This window comes from Agelaius phoeniceus, chromosome 19, assembly GCF_051311805.1.
Source record: "Agelaius phoeniceus isolate bAgePho1 chromosome 19, bAgePho1.hap1, whole genome shotgun sequence".
In the NCBI taxonomy this organism is placed as follows: domain Eukaryota; kingdom Metazoa; phylum Chordata; class Aves; order Passeriformes; family Icteridae; genus Agelaius; species Agelaius phoeniceus.
Genome location: NC_135283.1, coordinates 6,249,058 through 6,267,369, shown reverse-complemented (window position 1 = coordinate 6,267,369; position 18,312 = coordinate 6,249,058). Strand labels below are relative to the sequence as shown.

The following is an 18,312-nucleotide window of genomic DNA, read 5'->3' as shown; positions in this document are numbered from 1 at the left end:
CACAGACAGATGGGGATTAGAGTTGAGCATCAGGAGAATAATTTCCTCATTTAATTTCAGTTCCACCAACATATAAAAAGCATTAACAATCCAGTTACGTAACGTGTGTCAGAGCCTGGTTGGACAGGGCAGGAATTCTTGCTGTAATTAAACGATTACCAAGCCCATGTTTGCTGTATGGAGGCAGGAGTCTCTCTGCACCAGGGAAAGACACCCCCCTCTTTCAAAAATCTGAGCAAACATCCTAGCCAAAATTAGGAGCAATTATTGAGGCTAATAGGAGCTGCAGGGGGTTCAGGGAAAATTGTAACCTACTCCGAGATACCACTGGGCTCACAAAATCCAATTGACAATCACTCGTAAACCCCAATCCACTCTATTTCTCTCTATCTTTGTCATTAAATCAGCTTCAGTGGGAGAAGCGAGATCAGGCTGAAGAGCAAGAGGAGATATTTTTGCTGATTGTTTGATGTTGGAAACAATAGTGCACAAGATACTTGTTGTTTTAATAGTGATATCTTTGAGAGAAGGTGCTACAACATCCAAAGGCTGGAAAGAGTCCCACAAATTTGGTGCTGCGAAGGCTGGCAGATTGGATTAGGTTTCTGTTCTTGCCTGTTCTCCTCTTCTTCGGGGCATATTTTTGTGCACAGTGGCTGATGCAGAGTGATGCAAAAAAGCACTAAGAAGATGGTCTAAATGGAACCACTTACATTTCAGGATCAACTCACTTCTCAGCTTCTGGACAGATTTTGAAGAGTTTCTGATACCCCTGGACATCCATATTAAGAACTATTTGCCTACTGGAATCAGCTCCCTAGCCTGCTGATGTCTGCAGCCTTTAGATAAAAGTCACTCCTTCTAGGTAGCTGATTTTTTTTTTTTTTAGATGTTTCTGAGAATTTCTGCATGCAGATTTAAGTGCAGTTACTTTTGCTTGCCTTCACTCCTGTTACATGAACTTAGATGGGAGTAGGAGTGAGATTTCATGGACTGGGTCTGCTTTTCTTAATTTCAATTAACATGGCATATAAGAAGAGATCTGCATTTTTTGCATTGCTTTAGGATACTCTGCATGAGTTCAGAGGAGTCCCCAGGCAGTCTCTGCAGCAGGAGTAGAGTGGTCCTGGGAGCTTTCCTCCAACCCTGATAAACCCCAGATTGTCCAAGACAAATCCCTGGAGTTCTCCTGTGGTCCTCACCCCAGCCCTTTGGGGAAAAATATGGCTTGGAAATCCCAGCTTCCTGGAAAATCTGCAACAGGGTCTGAGGGCATCCCATAACCTCTAGGTTTGAGCAGCTTGAAGAGAGCTGCTGTGAGAGCAGCTGTGAGAAGGACTTGGGCTGCTGGACATGACCCTAAATGTGCACTGGCAGCCCCAAAAGCCAACCACGTCCTGGGTGCATCACAAGAAGCTTCACCAGCAGGTCAAGGAAGGTGACTCTGTTGAATCACCCACCCAAAATACTTTGTCCCTGGGGTCCCCACCATAAGGAGGTTGTGGACCTGCTGAAGCAGATCCAAAGGAGGCCACAGATATGATCAGGTCTGGAGCCCCTCTCCTCTGGGGCCAGGCTGGGAGAGCTGGCGGTGTTCAGAGTGGAAAAGCGAAGGCTCTGGGGAGACCTTAGAACCCCTTCCAGTGTCAGAGACCTGGAGAGGGACTATGGACAAGGGCCTGGAGTGGCAGAACAAGGGAGAATGACTTCTAACTGACACAGGGAAGGTTTAGTTTAGATATCAGAAAGAAATTTTTCCCTGTGAGGGTGGTGGGGCCTTGGCACAGGTTGCCCAGAGGAGGTGTGGCTGTCCCATCCCCGGAAATGTTCCAAGCCAGGTTGAATGTGGCTCTGAGGAACCTGGTCTGGTGGAAGGTGTTCCTACCTCTGGGTTTGGAACTGGATGGTTTTCAAGGTCCCTTCCAATCCAAACCCTTCTGTGTTTCTAGGAGGCTGCGCTGGGGTTTGTGGATACACCATCACAAGGCTTAGGTACTGCACTGGGATTTGTCAATACACCATCACTTTCCACATTGAATTGCTGAGCAAGTGTGAGCCCAGCCATTAATTGGACCTGGGGACTGTAGTTATTTCTAAACCACGAGAAGACCACAACAAGAAGAGTTAGTCATGTGTGAGCAGTACTCTGCAGGCTTATGTTCCACAATAAAGAAACAAAAATAAGAGAGAAGCATTAAAAAATTAGTTGTACACATGACTGGCACATCGTTTCCATTCAAATGGGTTATACCGTAGGTGCAGATGAGATCATAGGCTGCTATTTAAGGAGGAAACCTCTACTTACATAAATGTCTGATTATGCAACTGTCATGGAAACCACAGATGACAAAGATATATTAGATTAGCTTGTCCATTCCCTCAGAGAACAAGATTGTTCCTTGTGGTTTATTTTTCACTCAAGATTTTAAGAACTGATTGGTGGCTGCTGGGTGCTGAGCTTAAGAAGAAATGATTTATAGTATGAGCTGTCCCATTTCTAAAGGTGATTTTCTTTGGAAACTCAGGAATAGAAGTGCTTAAAGTCACTGGTCGCATCCAAAGATCCTCACACCAGTGTCTAGTTCATCCTCGTCCTTGTATACTTGGAGTGTTCTGGCTTTCATTCCTTAAAATAGAGACTACCATTCTGCCTGATCTTTCTTTAGTTTTCATCCACTGATACTGTTGTCTTTCCAAGTAATACTCCATTTTCTCTGGTTTTGCACTCTGCCAGTGTGTCACTCATGGTTGCTGCTTAGCCAAGCTATACAAATTTTGCTGCTGTTAATCTTTGATCACAGGTCAGTCTTTTGAGCCATGCTCATTTTTGCTGCTGCACAGGGAAATCAGCAGGGATTAGTATTTTAATCTTCTTTCCCTGTTTAAAGAAACCCCAGGACACACATTGAATGGTTTTTCTGTCACTTGAAATTAAAATGTTTAAAAGTAAATGTATTTATATCTCTTTTTCTCAATTTTCACCTCTAGTTCCTCTCAGTCATTGATTTGGCTGCTCTTCTGCCTTAGAAATGGTGCTTTTTGGAACAAATTGAACTTCTGTTTGGCTTCTTATCGTGAATAATGTTGTTATGTCATGAGCTATATAGTTTAGTCTCACCCATGTTCATTCTGCAGAATTAACCTGAACTGATTATAAGCCAAACCCTTTGGGTTGTCCATTTTCACCAGATATGAGATTTGGGAGGATGCATAGCAAGACAAAGACAAAAAGATTAATGCTAAATACCAGTGATATTTACCATCTTTTTTATCAACTGGTCCCTCTTTGATTGTGTTTTCTGCTTGCTCACAACGTGTTTGAGCTGTTATTTTCCATAAAGGTGGTTCTCCTTGTTCTTAATCCCAGTGGTTGCTGAACTCAACTCCTGCTCCCTTCATGTCCAATCAGATAACGAGAAATAGGTGTAATGGGTATTTCTTGTTATTAAGACCTATTGAGGGCCATACTTAAAGAGTTTAAAGCACTACATGATTTTTATGTGTAGAGGGACTTTAGCCAGGATCGCAGGGCAAATTAAATTCAGGCTCTGTCAGATCCCAGGAAAGAAACAAGCTGGAGAATTGAGCCCTCTCCTCTGACAATGGATTCCAGAGCCAACCTGTACCTGACCATTAATGGATGATCACCAGGGAAGCTGCTGCTGCAGAACACAGGGAGAAGCTGATATCCAATTAGCATGAATCCAAAGTACAAAACGGCTTCTCTCTGACACAATCACACCAGGCTTGCAAGCTAAGTCTGGTCTTGCTGAAGTAATTTGAAAAACTCTTAGTGTTGGCATGGTTCTCACTGTCAGCCCTCCCAAGCATCTTAGCAGTTACCTACACCTTCCCTATCTTGCTCTAGGGCTATTTTAGCCAGGGCTGTCAGTGGAACTGAATTGTTCCATTATGCGGTGGCTTTGCTATGTGGAAAACTGCTCAGGAGGGACCACTCTCTAAAACAGAGGAGAGTAACTCAGTCTCTAGGGCCAATTCAGTCATTGATTTTTATTTATTTATGATTTTATTTTATATTTTCCTGAGGCAGCTGATACAGAGAGCAATTAGAGTGATGATTTTTCTGTGCTGTGGATCTCGATTGACTGTGCTGTGGAGGGACCTGCGCTTATTTCACATCAAACCCCTCTGCATGGCAGTGCTTTCCAGGTGTTACAGAACTGAGACAGATTTGACCCTAGAGATGAAAATTTGAATTGTAATGTCCCACCCTGGATATTCTTCCATCAGAGAGAAGACAGTAAAGCACGGTGCTTGTGGGATGATTCAGAAGACAAAAGCACTGCAACCACTCATTTTAAATCACAGCAATTGGACTATGCACAGCCAAGCCAAATGGTTTTGGAGCAGGTTAGATGAGTTCCAACCTCCTCTTCAAGTATTTAAGGGAAGTCCTTAGCAAGAACCTGCTTTGTTGCACTTCTTAAAAGAACAAGTTACCTGAGGAGGAACTTGCTGGGTCCCTTCCCCATTTTTCCGCACAGATACCCAAGTTGCTGCTGTCCTGTGTCCCACAAACAGACACATTTCTGCAGGAATGATCCCTGAATTTAATCTAAAAGCCTCTGAGAGCCTTCTAAATAATTTCAGCATGAGCTATCCTTAGGAAGTTAAAATCAAAGGCACAAGGAAGAGCATATTTAATAAGATGGAAATGACAAAATGAGAACCACATTGAAGGATTTGGGACTTTTCTCCCTGTATGGATTCCAAAAGGGATCATGAGTTTGCAGTGCTCTGGCAAGCAGAAAGATGCTGTGCATTCAGCACAGGCAGCAATTACATCTCCTCTTTCTAAATTATGTTATCAGGAAACATCTATATTATTCGTATGGGTCTAGATTATGCTCTGAGAATAGAATGTTCCCTGCATAAAGAGCACGGCTGGAGTAAATCAATGAGGATGCACTCAGAAACATCAATTAAAGGTAATACAAGTCTTTAGTGTGCTATCAGGGAGGGAGTAGAGTTTGAAAATCTGATCTTCCCAACCCTGCCTTCCTCTCTAGGAAAGCAGAACTACTCAGGAATTCATAAGGTTTAAAAATAAAATACTTGTCTCCTCTCATCCTCATCTTTACTCAGGTTTTTACTCAGTGCTGGTTCCCAGCATAGCAGATGAGTAATGTTTTTCTTCAGATCTCAAAGTTCTGCCGGGTTAAGGAGTTATCTTTCTCCAAGTGTCACAAGTTGAGTACCTTGGGTTTGAGGTACATGCTTTGGGACACCAGAAATCTGATTGCTTGAGGTGCCGAGAGCCCATCAGTGATCCAGTGGAAGTCAAGAAAATCAGATTCCAAGGTTCTTCAGTGCACCACCTAGAAATTCAGATTTTCAAAGTTAACAGTGATGTCTGAATACAAAATAACAGCAAATCTGTGATAGAGGTGGGAACAAAATCTATACCATTTTACCTGTCAAGTGTGTAATACCTGGCGCTCATCTGCAGAGGGGTGAGTAATTGGGCCACCTTTGGACATCATTAGTAAGGGACATGTCCATAAACATGTCCCTTGTCATCATGTTCTCTGCTGGTCCCAGATATTTCCTGTTATTGAGGCAAATGAGAAATTAATGTGAATTTTCCTTCAGCCTGTTAATTCTGCATCCCCTTTGCAAATATTAATTCAAATGCAAAATCTGAGCCTGAGTTTGAGCCTCCCCTGTTCTCCATACGGTTCATGCAGAGGGTTCCTGCTCAGGCACATTTGCTACCTATGTGACACTCATCCATCATCAGGATTGCAATTGTGAGGGGTGGAAAATTTTCTTCTCACTCCTTCTACTCGGAAGGAAAAAGGACCTTGCAAAGAATTTATAAGCTTCTTCAGCTAAGTTAATTATTCAGGAAAGGGTATTTTTCACTGCAAGGAACATAGGCAAGCAGATTCTAATCATAACTCAAATGCCAAACGATTTAAGCACCTTTGGTTTTAGTGGCTTATTTGATTAATATTAAGGTGGTGGAGCAGGGGGGGTTAGTGTTTTGGGTCTTTTTTTTTCCTTTAATGCTTTTTCCTGTTGGGCAGAAAGCTGCTCCCTTTTCGTCACAGCCTGGATAATGAACTGCAGTGTACAAAGCCAGTCATACAATACGCAGCAGTGGCAGCGCGGAGCAAGAATCTTTGGGAAGAGTTTCCATAGAAACATTGACGTCCTCCTGGTGAACAGGACACTGAGTTCCTTCAATGGGAGGTATGGGGTTTTAAAGGAGCAGTGAGATGGCGGGAAGCCAAGCCAGCAGAGCTATGACTCTGCATCTCCCAGCAGAATAGGGGGTTGGAGCTGGTGGGAGGGAAAGAAAAAAAAATTACCCAATTACCCTCACATTATCAAAATGTCAGATTTGATGGTTGCTGCTGGTAAATAATTAAACATCTGACCGCAATGTATGTGAGACCTGGCAGCCAAAAATCATACTCAAGGCTGTGAACTAGTAGCTTCTAAAAAATCTCATCAGATTTTGCCACAGACTTCATCCCCAGAAACCTTAAATTCAACACAATCGGCATGATGCAGGCACAAACCTCCCAGGGACGAACAAGGTTGCACTCAGCGATGTGCACCCTCCCCTTCCCTGCTTGTCCTGGAATGAGACAAGTGCTTTGCTAATGTTCCAGCTCTGTGTTTTAAATAGCCCTGTGTCTACCCAGCTAAATAGTGGCAGAGAAACCCTGTCTGGAAGAAGGCTGTTTCTAGAAGGAAAACAGTCAGAGGAAATGTTTTTTGCCAGAAACGTTGGAAATCATACAAAACAAAAAGGCAGCATGTGAAAGAATTCGCTGCTGAGCGCTCCCCAGTGTTTTTGTTCAGGCTCACAAAATGCTTCTTTTCAGAGCAATTACCAGATAAGACCAATGAAGGTGACAGTCCCTTCCCAGAAAGAGCGTGACCCACCCCACGGCCCATCTGATGCCAGGTATGTTGTTCAGAGCCTTCTCCTGGCCGTGGGAGTTCTGGCTCTGGAGTGAGCACAACTCAGCCTGAGAAAGTGAGCAGCCATCTGACACAACAGGGTCGCTCTCAGCCTTCATGGTTTCCTCTGGCTCTGACTGAGCTGTATATCTCTAGCACAATTCAGATGACTCTCTGGGGTACCTGAATTTATTTCAGCATCTTACATGTGTCACTCTTCCAAACAGACTCATTAAAATGGCTTGGGCAGGGAGGGACCTTAACACTCATCCAGTTCCAACCCCCTGCCATGGGTACGGACACCTTCCATCAGATCAGGTTGCTCCAAGCCCCATCCAAGCCCCATCCAAGCCCCATCCAAGTATCCAAGTATCCTGGGATACTTCCAGGGATGGGGCAGCCACAGCTTCTCTGGGCAATCCATGCCAGGACATCACAAGCCTCACTGGGAAGAATTTCTTCTTTGTACATAATTTAGCCTGCTCTCTCTGTCAGCTTTAAAAACACCAAATACACAAACACCTTTTTGAGGTGAGCCACATGAGGTGAGGAGCCCTCATTGCATCTCTTCCTCTATTTCTCTCCAGTGCTGATATCTCAGGGGTGAATCGTTGTTTACCCAGCAAACCCTGTGGTGTGAAGTTTCCTTTGAGCAGGTGAGCTGGTGGCAAGCTATGCTCCACTGGGACAACATGGAGCAAGGAGGGAACTTTGCTCCATGCAGGAGCAGAAGCTGTGGTCTTGAACCAGCCTTGTCCTCTCTGCAAGAAAGCTTCTGTTATTCAAAAGTGTCTTGCAGGTTTCTACACATCTGTTTCTTGTTCATATCCCTCCAGAGAGATTATCAAGAAATACAAGGCATCCACAACCCCATTACAGTTGAATGGGGGCCCCAGGTACCCTGCACCTTCTGTAGTCTGCTCCAGACAGTCTTCAAAGGCCAAAGACTGCAGTGTGGCTGCTGACTTTAATCCCTGTTCTTTGCAATGCTCAGAGACTGTGGCTATTTATACTGCTCTTATTGCAAAGCTGAAAACTCTGCTGAGAGTGAAATTATTTCAAATCTATATGGGTATGATGCCACATGAAGTTCTGGTTTGTAATTTCATAGCAAAGACATCCCATTTATTAAATGGGCTCTAGGTAGGATGTTTGATACAGAATAAGGCATTGATCTATTTGCAGAATGTTTGCAAGAAGATCATTTTGGTTCAACCTGTTCAGCAAGATTCACTGTAGACAGAGAAAGACAGAAAAATCAGCAAGTCAGAGAATCTCAAACAAATGTCTTGCGTTCCAGGGACTTATTCAGATTGTTTCACAGGATGATGATATGAATGTCTTTGAAGGGAATAAGACGAGAGGGTAAAACAGAGATTCATCTTCCTGAGGAGTACTTAACTTTTTTCATCTCTTTGTCTCAGTGTTGACTTAACCCTGTTTTGTGGATGCAGAAGACTTAGAAGTAAAGACCCATTTAGAATGAGGGATATTTTGCTTGAGCGCTTTGTCCTTATTTACAACTTAGGGGAATTTGAAATCTCATTATTCTTTCTTGAGTAACGTACCTTTATAAGGTGTTCAGCTAGCATGACAATGAACTTGATTTATATGTCCAGGTAACCTGGATTTGCATGCGCCAGGAAAAGATTGAAGGCAAACCAGACCCCACACCCACCATGATAAGACAGCTGAGTCAAGGTAGGTCTGGGACAATGCCTGGAACTGATCCGGAGGGGTTAGGACTGTGCCCAACCTCTGGCTGACAAACCCACAGCGCATGGGACTCACGTGCTGGCATGAATCTACTTGTGCCTACACAAAAAGAGCCCTCAGTTCTACTGAATTAGGAAGAAATCCAGATAGAGTAGGGGGATGCTCTGGTCTGACTGCAGCTGGGCCCTCTGAGCACCTCAGCATGGCATTTTTGGAAGAGTGAGCAATTACTGAAATTATCTACTTGACTGGTATTAAACCAGTGCACTACAGCAATCCTGAATTTCTCTAAAACAAATCTTATTACAGCACTTCCTTTGCCAGACGTGCTCCCTCCCCTCCCCTCCCCTCCCCTCCCCTCCCCTCCTCTCCCCTCCCCTGATACACAGAGCTCAGTGCTGTGCTGAGGGGTTTTTTTTAGGTGAGCCACAGGCACTGCCCTGGCTGAACTGTTCTTACTCCTGATGTACAAACCGTCTTTCAAAGACACTTAATGAAGTTGCACTTAAGTCTTATGAAACCTGATGGCCCCTTATGACCCCTTTGGTGCAGTGCTAAACTGGTGGGCAAACTCCTCAACGGAAATGAATTAATTCCCATTAAAGGCAGATTTATGTGCTGCTGGCAGGACCATGCACCATGCCCAAGGGTCTGCAGCAATGCCTCGGTGATTCTGTACTAGCTCATGCTTCGCGGAGAATTCCTACAAATGTCTTTGCATGCTGCTTAAAACTTGGAGACAGGCAGTTCCCTTTTCATATGTTGCAATCAAGAGCTGCCAAAGATATGTAGATGTTTATATTCAGGCATTTCTGTTCAGAGGAAGCATCAGTGCCCTGCTCACTGGCTGAATGGGGGAAGTCTCCCTCTGCACCTGAGGCTAGTCCCTTTGGGTGGATCTTCAGGAAAACTGCAAGAAGAACCACAGCCAGCAAACTCTTTGCAAATCCTCTACCCAGACGCACTGCTGGTCCTGGACTACAGCCCATGCCAACAGCAGGGAAATTTTATTTCCTGTGATACATCACTTGAGCTTTCCTTCCAGCAGATCCCGCTTCTTTTTCACATCAGCTCCTCTGCTGAATCTAGGACAGAGGAGATACTCAATCCTGTCTTCTGGGCTCTCCTTCATCAGATTTACAACGTTTTTGTGCTCCAACAGTAATCACAAGCTGCTCGCATTAAATGCCACACTATTGGAAACTCTTTCCAAAGCACTCTGAGTCTTTGATCATTCCTTATAATAGCAGAAAAAAAGTATTTCTTTCAATAATGAAAAATGAATTCCCACTTTATCCTTCAAAGTGGCAGTGGATTTCTGTGCCTTACATGTTATACAAGCCCATTGCAGTGGCCATTTTGAACAACTAAATTTCCTATAAACAGCTGAAATTTCCAAGGTGAGGATCCTATTTTTACAAAGGCAGTCTTGGAGATTGAGAGCATGTGCTGAAGATCAGCACAAAGGAAGAACGGATTTTTTTAAATATGGGAATTTGATACCAAAAATTAAGCATGGCCATAACAATTACAGCCATCTAGTGGGCAATTTTTAAAAAATTTAAATAACATTGATATTCAATTTCAGTAGTAAAATACTTGTAAATGAAAGAGGTGTAGCATATAACCTGGGGAGAAGCTTTCACTGTTTTGTTGTTGTTGTTTTTTTAACTTATTCTTCAGGAATACAGAAAATCTCAAATATTTTCCTTCTTGCATTGTAGTCTACAAATATTAGGAAAATAAGATCTCATTTGGTGCTACTGTTTTAATGAGGGACTTGCTGAGAGCATCCAACAAAGTGTGCTATTGTTCACACTGCAGCTGAAGGGACAGGACTGAATTTTTTAACCGAGATTTTCTTTCTCCAACTGGTTCATTAAACTTTAAAGTTAGATATATGACAACACAAGCTTTCAGTTAAGAAGTTGGCAACAGATCAACAGGCTTCACAAAGTGATTAAGGATCTCTTTCTGCAGACTTTTTTTTCTTTTGGCTCTTGATGTCATCCATCATTTCAGGAGCTTCTCGGGTTTCACAGGGTATTTCATGTTGATAGGATCTCTAGTCAATTTCTACTGAAAAAAACAAATTGGAGAGTAAGCATTTCATCTGAATCTTTGCATATCAAAAGGAAGGAAAAGTACATTCATTCGTCTTTTATATGGATCATAGAGCTGAAACACTGAACTTCAGTTCTGAATTCCAAAAACTCCAAAGCATTTTGATTTAGCCCATAATAAAATCTGCACTGTGATTTCATAACAATACTTTTTAATCCACCTCCAAGAAGGGATAAGATACTCCATGAGAGGGTTTGCTCTGTTAGAATTTTTTTTTGGCTTTTATTTTCTTCAAGCTTAGTAATCTGTATTCAAGATTTTAAATACATATTTACAGAACAAACAAACCTTCTCAGAATAATTTCCTCAGGCTTTTGATCGCATGCCTCAGAGTGGAAGAACAGGCTATAGGATCTCTTAACTCTTGTGACAAGAAATAACTGGCTGTGAATTTTGGAAATCCTCTCTGGCATGTGTTCAAGCTGGTATTAATGCAAACCACCCCATGCCAATCTCCTGACTCACCCCAAATGGCAGTTCCTGACACTCATCCCATTGCTGGCCTTCCCTAGGAAGAAAACAAAGCAGCTCCTCCCTTCCTTCCTGAAACCTCACATGCTCCAACGGCTGCCGGACAGGGGCATCTTCTGTGTTTTCAAGTGTTTAACTGGGGGAGTGAGGCTGTGCCAGTGGATCTTGAAAAGTTGTTTGCAGCATTAAAATTGGTCTCTGCTCCCCAGTCCATGGGCACAGTGTCCTTCAGCCAGTCCAGGTGGTTTCATGTTTGAAGCATGAAAACCTCTTTGCAGCAAGTATGTCAAATTCTTCTGACTCTGATGCAAATCTCTTTGAAGACAGATATATGTCAATTATAGCATCATGTTGCTTCTAAATTTTGTATATATTTATAGGACTCGATGGTCTTTTCCAACTCAAGATATTCTATGATTCTATGGTATTTATGTATTTATATATTATTTACATAGTGTATAAATGTCCAAGTAACCACTATCCAGATGCAGGCAACATTTGCAAACAAAAATGCTGTTTAAATACCACAGTCCTGCAGAATGTTGTGTGTTTTTGAGGAAATCTCATCCCACATTTGCTTGTACCAGTTCCAGGAGGTTTTTTATTCCTTGTCCTTCAGGCGAGATGTGAGGAGTGAAGGGCAGAGGCTATGCTGCTCTAACTATGAATTTCTTGACCTCTGACAATTTTAGTTTTTTTAATCACAGCCTTTTCTAAGAACAGACTGTGCAGTACAACTTGCCATATAAAATCCTGGATAGATGTGGAGCTGGATTTGTGATGCAGTTACTGGTATTTCATTAACCTTTATCTTGACAAGTGGAAATAACATGCAGTGATTCAGGGGAAATTTTTCACTTGCAGAGAAAAATGGTGCCAAAAGAAAGCAAGTGGGCTACAAATTAATAAATACAAATCTCAATAGCAGGAATCAACTTCCAGCTGGAATTGGCCGCTTGTCTGTGTTTTGGATGCATCAGAGCTGTTGTGATTATGCTCTGCAGGGCATGACAAAGCCACGGCTCAAGAGCCTATGGGTGACCTCAGCCAGCCTCAGGGCCAGGGTGGCCCCCCTCCAGCCTCCCTCCTCTGTTTTTTCCCTCCCAGATGAAGACCTGGTCCTCAAGGATTGTCTGTCCTACCATGGGCTGTGGCCTCTCCATGCTGTGTTGTTTCTTCAGCCTTCTGTCTCCACTGGGCTCAGCTGCTAAAAGGCTTTTGCTCTGCAAAAAGGCTGCTTATACTCATGGTCGTGTTGATGTGGATATGCAACCACCAACTCTCCAAAACCCCAGGGAGAACCTTTTTTAGAAGGACCTGAGCAAAATACAGCCCTCCCACAACTGCAGCCTCAATGGTGGCCAGCAGACTACCCTGGACGAGAGCTGGTGAGTAATAAAGACAACTGATGTTTTTCAGACTGAAAATCAGCCTGACTCACCTCTATTTTGTTTCTTTTATTGTTATTTGTATTGCTGTGATGGCAGACAGCAGATCTCAGTTATTGAGTCCAGGCTTTAATCACCATATAACGGGACAAAGTGCCTGCTGAAATGTTTCCAGACTAAATCAGTAGGAGGCAAAAAAGAAAAGGCTAAGTCACTTGCTCACTGCTGCCCTATAATTCAGGGCTGCCCTACTCCTCATTAAGCACCTTCACTCACTGATGTTGGCATTTTTCCTGCTAGTTTTGCCTCGCTCTAAGCTGAGGTTTATAGATAGTCAATACCATTTGTTTTCCAAATAAAAGATCCACCTGGCACATATATTTCAAGACCTGTCGTGCTGCAGGGGGAGCACTTGCTACTGGCAGGGGCTGCTCAGATCCGAAGCTTTTTATTGAGATACTGATCCGAGGCATCAGAAGAACAAAACATGCAGTGGCGACCCAATGCCACTCGCTCTGGCTGTGCCATCCTCCAGTGAGCAGCACAGTCCTGTGCCATCAGTTCCTCTGTTAGATGAAGTCAGGATCTATTCCTGGGCAGGGATGCCATGGAAAATGTCTCTCTGGAGCTGGTATCTTCCAGGGACAATGTCTCTCTCAAGCCAATGTCTAGCACAGGATAAGCTTCTTACTGCTTGAAATACACATCAGCCTCTCAAGGCCTTTGCAACACTGCGGGTGCTGCTGATGCTGGAAGCAGTTGTACCCAGCTCTGCACCGACCAAACAGAAGAGATCCCACAGAGTTCAACAAAATATCAGGGCCTGGATCCATGCATCAACTGAAGCAGAATAATTCCCAGATCCAGAGAGAAAAGCACAAACAAAAAGAACCTAGAAGTCAAAGAGACAAAAGCTGTCTGGGAGACCAACACAGAAAAGCTCTGCCCAAGGTTGGAGGTTTAATGAGAGCTGAGTAGGATGGGACTTGGCATAGATAGAAGCTGTTAGGAACAGTAGTGAAGGACAGAATATGCAGATAGTGAGAGGGGAGAACAGCTGAAAGAGGAGGCTGGGAGGAAAGCAGGTAAAGGGGTGTAAATTTTGGCTTGTGTGTACCAGTACAACCGCTACAACGCTGTAAGATGTGGTCTAGCATGGCAAAAACCAGACAGTTCCAGAGGATCCCTGCAGGAAGCAAAGCTGCTCAGCTGCTCTAGGGGGAGAGAAGTGGTGCTGACACTGAGAACAGGCACTCCTGCTCTCCTGCTGCTCCAAGGCTTGATCCTGGCCCAAGAGTTGGAGGCAGTCCCTCTGGCTTTCTTTTGGGGGGGTTTGGTGGGAGTTTTGTTTGTTTGTTTGTTTGTTTTGATTTTTCTTTGTATTATTGTTGTTGCTTTGAGGAAGTTTTGGTGGTTTTTATTGTCTTTTTTTTAAAGGCAGATTCTAGATGGGTTCTGCAGTGGCAACTCTAACGCCTGCCCCAGGTTGTCTGGGCTCTCCAAGCACCCCAGTGCTTGCTGAGAATCACCCTAGAACTGAACTAAGCCTGTGCCAAGTGCCACCTCTGTGACAGTGGCTTGGGCTCACCATGACAGCAGTGTTGGTGAATCTCTGCTGGTCTGACCCACCATGATCAGGGTATCCCAGGCTAGCATCACCACCCAGGACCAGCCTTCACCACCCACCAGCAGCACAGCAGGTGGGCAGAGGGGTGAGGGTTTGTTTGCACTGATCTCAGCTCACATCTTGGCTTGGGAAGACATGCTTGGCATTCTGGTCAGCGATGACTGATTCTTGAAGTAAATAATCAACCATTCTGGAGGGCTGTGCCTATGTATTAGGAGAATTATTACTTTCTTCCAGCCTCAGCTATGTTAAAATGCATTGCTTCTCTTTATGAGAAATTCTTATCTCCATCTGTCAGTCATCTTGTCTCAGTGGGAAAGAAATCCCCAAGCCCTGTCATATCAGAAAATGAGAAAATTATCAATATCTAGAGTGTATATGAAAAATAGGAGTTCTTTCTCCATTTGGGAGAATGAATCTTGATTGTAATGTCTTATAAATGTTAGTGGCTTCTCAGACTTTCAAAAATGTTAATAATCCTGAGGTACCAAAATACTTTGCCTTGGAGTTCTCCATATTAAAAACAGTGTCTTGCCCTCTGCAGCCATCTCCAAGTCTCTCAGAGATGAGTGGTCCTATACATTGCCTTATGCATTCAGGAAGCAGAGGCGGGATTAGTACATTCATGCAAACACAACAGGCTCTGATGATTGCCTATGTATCAAGAGTCAGGATCCAGATCTGGTGCCTAAGATCAGCTTAATAAATACTATCAATTTCTGCCAAGCATAGGAATAGAAAAAATATGTCAATAGCTGTAGCTTTGAATAGGAATACTTGAGTAAAGGAAATCTCTCTTCTTCAGATTTCTAATGGCCTCATTATGCTGCACTGGGGAGAGAGAAGGGAGCACAGAGGAGACAGCCCCAAGTGCTACAGCTGGGCTATGAGGGGGTCCCATTTGTCTCAGAGAGGATACCCCACCCCTCTGAATCACAGAGGTGTCTGAGCCGGTCTGGGGTCCTTCTTCCCCTGAAGAGCAGCCACTGACAACATCTGCTGCCCCTCCAGGGGGGAAGGTGGGTGTTCAGGTGAGTGGGCTCAGCCTCCCATCCTCCTCTCCTAGAGCCACACATGCATCCCTGTGCTGCCCAGGGTCTTGTGCTGTTGTTGCCGCCTTCAAAAAGTTTATTTTGGCATCAGCTCCCCATGGGAAACCTGCTAACAGCTCCTTCTCCCTCAGGCTGTGTGACACCAGCAGAGCCCCAGCTCCTGTGGCTGCACACACGTCTGTCCCACTGCTTTGGTCTGTCACTCATGAACATGTTCCTTCACATGCTCCAGGGCAGCCTGAAGCAGCCAAGGCTGCCACACGCCACCATATCCCCAGGCATGCAGAAGAGTAGTTTAATTCAGATCCAGGCTTTATTAAGGCTACCTGGAACCACAGGTTTGAGTCCTGGCTCCATTGAAGCTGGCTGAGGGCTCAAGTGGAAGAACGTGGCAGAACTCGCTACTTCTTCATGCACTCCTGTGATAGGACTCACAATTACATCTGAATCTGTTCTACTATTTTCCTTTTCAAATATCTGTCCCTTTTGCTTTTATGAGTCATCAACTGTTTTATTTCCCTAGCAGATTAGACTGTTCTTCTCACTGTAGCTTTGGGCTTTTGCAGCTGAATGGGACCCAGGAGACCTGAGCATGGAGCATCGGGATTGAAGACACAGTAGAACACAAAAAGGGCAGCTGGTGCTCAGCAGACACCACAAGTCACTTAAAACGTCTTTTGTTTTTTAGCTATTGTTTGGTTAAATGGGGTACCTGCAGCTTGAACAATAGGCAGAAGCAGGGTATTGCACTGATGGGCTGTTACGGAGTGCAAGGTGAGGTTTCAGTATGGGAAGCCAGAGGTAGTACATTTGCCTAGCAAGTCCTTCCAGGCAGTCCATTAGCTGAGCTCCCAAGGAGCCACACAAGTGTTTATTGCATTTCTTTGAGTCCACACTAGGGAAGTTTATTTAAACGATTTGGTGCAGGGAAAAATGGATGTTGGCAGGGCTTTATGTTCCAGCCAGAAGGAGATGAAGCTGTGGGAGTGTTGCTCCCGGAGAGAGGTCCAGGCCACCCACACTGGGCTCTTCTTCTTCCTGCATCAAGGTGTGCTGAGCCCTGAGGAGAGGTTTCCAATCCTTCTTTGAGTCAGGTAGGTTATTTCTGGGATGCTCAAACTGGATGCAAGTGTCCCACTGCCCAGCTCACAGATCAATGTCCCCATAATCTGGGGACCCCTGTTCCACCCCACCTGGGCATTGTGTTGTGCTCCTTCTGCTCTTCAGAGAGCAGAGGACAAGAAACAGGATGCTTTCAGACACTTTAGCAACTGCTTTCTCAAAGCTTGTGGTGTTGCTCCAAAGGGAGTTAGTTACTCTTTGCATGCACCAGTCCAGAACTTTTTGGATGCATCAAGTGAATGAAATGTAATTTCCTTCCTTTTTTCCCCATTAAGTTCCTCTGTTCTGAAGCTAAATTGAGTTTTCGGATCTAATTGTCCTTCCCTTTCCAAACAAATACAATGCTTTGAAAAACTGCCTGTACTTTTATACACCCAACATCTGGTTTTGGTAAAAATTCTGTAACTTTTTTAATACTACTTGCAGTCTAGTGGGAAGGGAGGGTGATATTTAGTAGATAATTTTTGCCCTCATTTTTTAAGGAAAAACCCCTATCCATTAATTCTGCTGCTGGAAATTGAGAAAGCAGTTGGGCTGAACTTTTAAGTGAACAAACACTTATGGATCTATTTATACCTGCCCTGAAGCAGCCATAGGTGGAAATGCTGTAATTATTCCCTCTCCCTGATTTCCACTGTCCTACAAAGATCTCCTGGAGCAGCTTGTTAACAAGTTACTGCTGCACATGGTGAAATTAGAATCAAGTCCTTATTAACAACCAAACCAAACTGACAAAAAATTACTAAAATTGGCAGTAGCAAAAGTGAGACGAGCTGCTTTGAGTCAGTTTTTGCTTCTGAGTCCCATCTATTAAGGGAAGGCTGAGAATTACAAATGACAAATGTGGCTGGCAGTTGAGCGGGGACAGGGACCTGAGAGGGAGTGATAGGGAGATGCAACAGCAGTTTTTCTTCTGTTCCTTTTTCCATCACTGCATGTTTCCAAATTTAGTCCTCTCCCTAAAGAGTCCCTCTCCTTTGTTATCTTCCTACTCTTCTCCCACCTCCTTCTCCCTTGGTTTATTTCTCAGAGCAGATGATCTCCTCTGCTCACCATCCAGGTTAACTCTAGTTTCAGTATCAAAGATCATTTAGGCTGAAAATAGCTTTTATTTGGCCCATGTTAAAACCCAGAAGTGTCTGGTCACCAGATATCCAGCTGCTCCTCAGTTGGGGTTATCCATGTGCAGGTACTCCCAGTTCCATGGTCTCAAGCCATTGTGGTTCATCACAACTCAGGAGGGTTGTGAACTCAGTTACAGCTGATTATGCATCACATGAGAGGAGCTGAAGAAGCAGGGGGAAAAAAATCATTAATACAGACAGCCTGTCCTTTAGAGATATTTTTGTTTTTAAGGCAAGCTTTTTGGGTTTTTTGAAGTGACATTAAACTGTTACCGCTTTATGTTCATTAGGAAATGGCCAGTGGTGATGTTTACTGTTGCCATCTGGGGTATAGGGTCCAAATGATTCAGTTATGAAAATAAGCCTTACACTGTTCAGAAGTACGAAATGTGGCTCTTCAGTTCCAAGCACAAAGTAATGATGATTCTGGAGCAAGAGGATGGATGTGCTACAAATTCCAGTGCTGTGAACTTCTGCCTCCCCTGCGGAACAAGGGAACAGAATCCTGAGCTGGAACTGCCTGGATGGAGTCAGGTGTGCGCTGTGTCTTAGTGATGCACTAAATGTCCAAGAGCATCTTTATTGTGGAAAGATATTTTAACAAATCATCTTTACTGTCCCACGTCCCGGCTGGATGGTGACACTGGTGGGGGCGACAGTCCCCCTCTCTTGGGCTCTGCAGAATCCCAGCTACCAGTGGAGGCACAACGCAGAACAAAAGGGGCCACAGCACAGGCCTGGAGGGCACTGGG

At 44.1% G+C, this 18,312-nt stretch overlaps 2 long non-coding RNA genes across 13 annotated transcripts in view; one reads left to right on the top strand and one right to left on the bottom strand.

Annotated features, from left to right (window-relative positions):
• The window catches only part of LOC143695519 (uncharacterized), a 35,112-nt gene that overhangs the window by 8,393 nt on the left and 8,407 nt on the right, over positions 1–18,312 (top strand). Inside the window, exons 1-4 of one of the 5 annotated variants that reach the window (XR_013184794.1) lie at positions 5,556–6,216; positions 12,355–12,635; positions 15,068–15,293; positions 15,881–18,094. This is a non-coding gene — a long non-coding RNA (uncharacterized LOC143695519). Of the gene's footprint in view, positions 1–5,555; positions 6,217–10,725; positions 12,636–14,072; positions 14,336–15,067; positions 15,294–15,880; positions 18,095–18,312 lie in introns of those variants that run through there. The other 4 variants (XR_013184795.1, XR_013184797.1, XR_013184796.1 and 1 more) reach the window with 4 other exon arrangements.
• Positions 17–18,312, bottom strand: part of LOC129128212 (uncharacterized) — a 29,453-nt gene continuing 11,157 nt past the window's right edge. For 2 of the 8 annotated variants that reach the window (XR_013184787.1, XR_013184789.1), the window contains exons 2-6: positions 17,930–18,042; positions 17,584–17,722; positions 10,281–10,728; positions 5,454–5,569; positions 17–5,339 (exon numbers count right to left, since the gene is read on the bottom strand). This is a non-coding gene — a long non-coding RNA (uncharacterized LOC129128212). Of the gene's footprint in view, positions 5,340–5,435; positions 5,570–10,280; positions 10,729–17,583; positions 18,043–18,312 lie in introns of all 8 variants that reach the window. The other 6 variants (XR_013184784.1, XR_013184788.1, XR_013184792.1 and 3 more) reach the window with 5 other exon arrangements.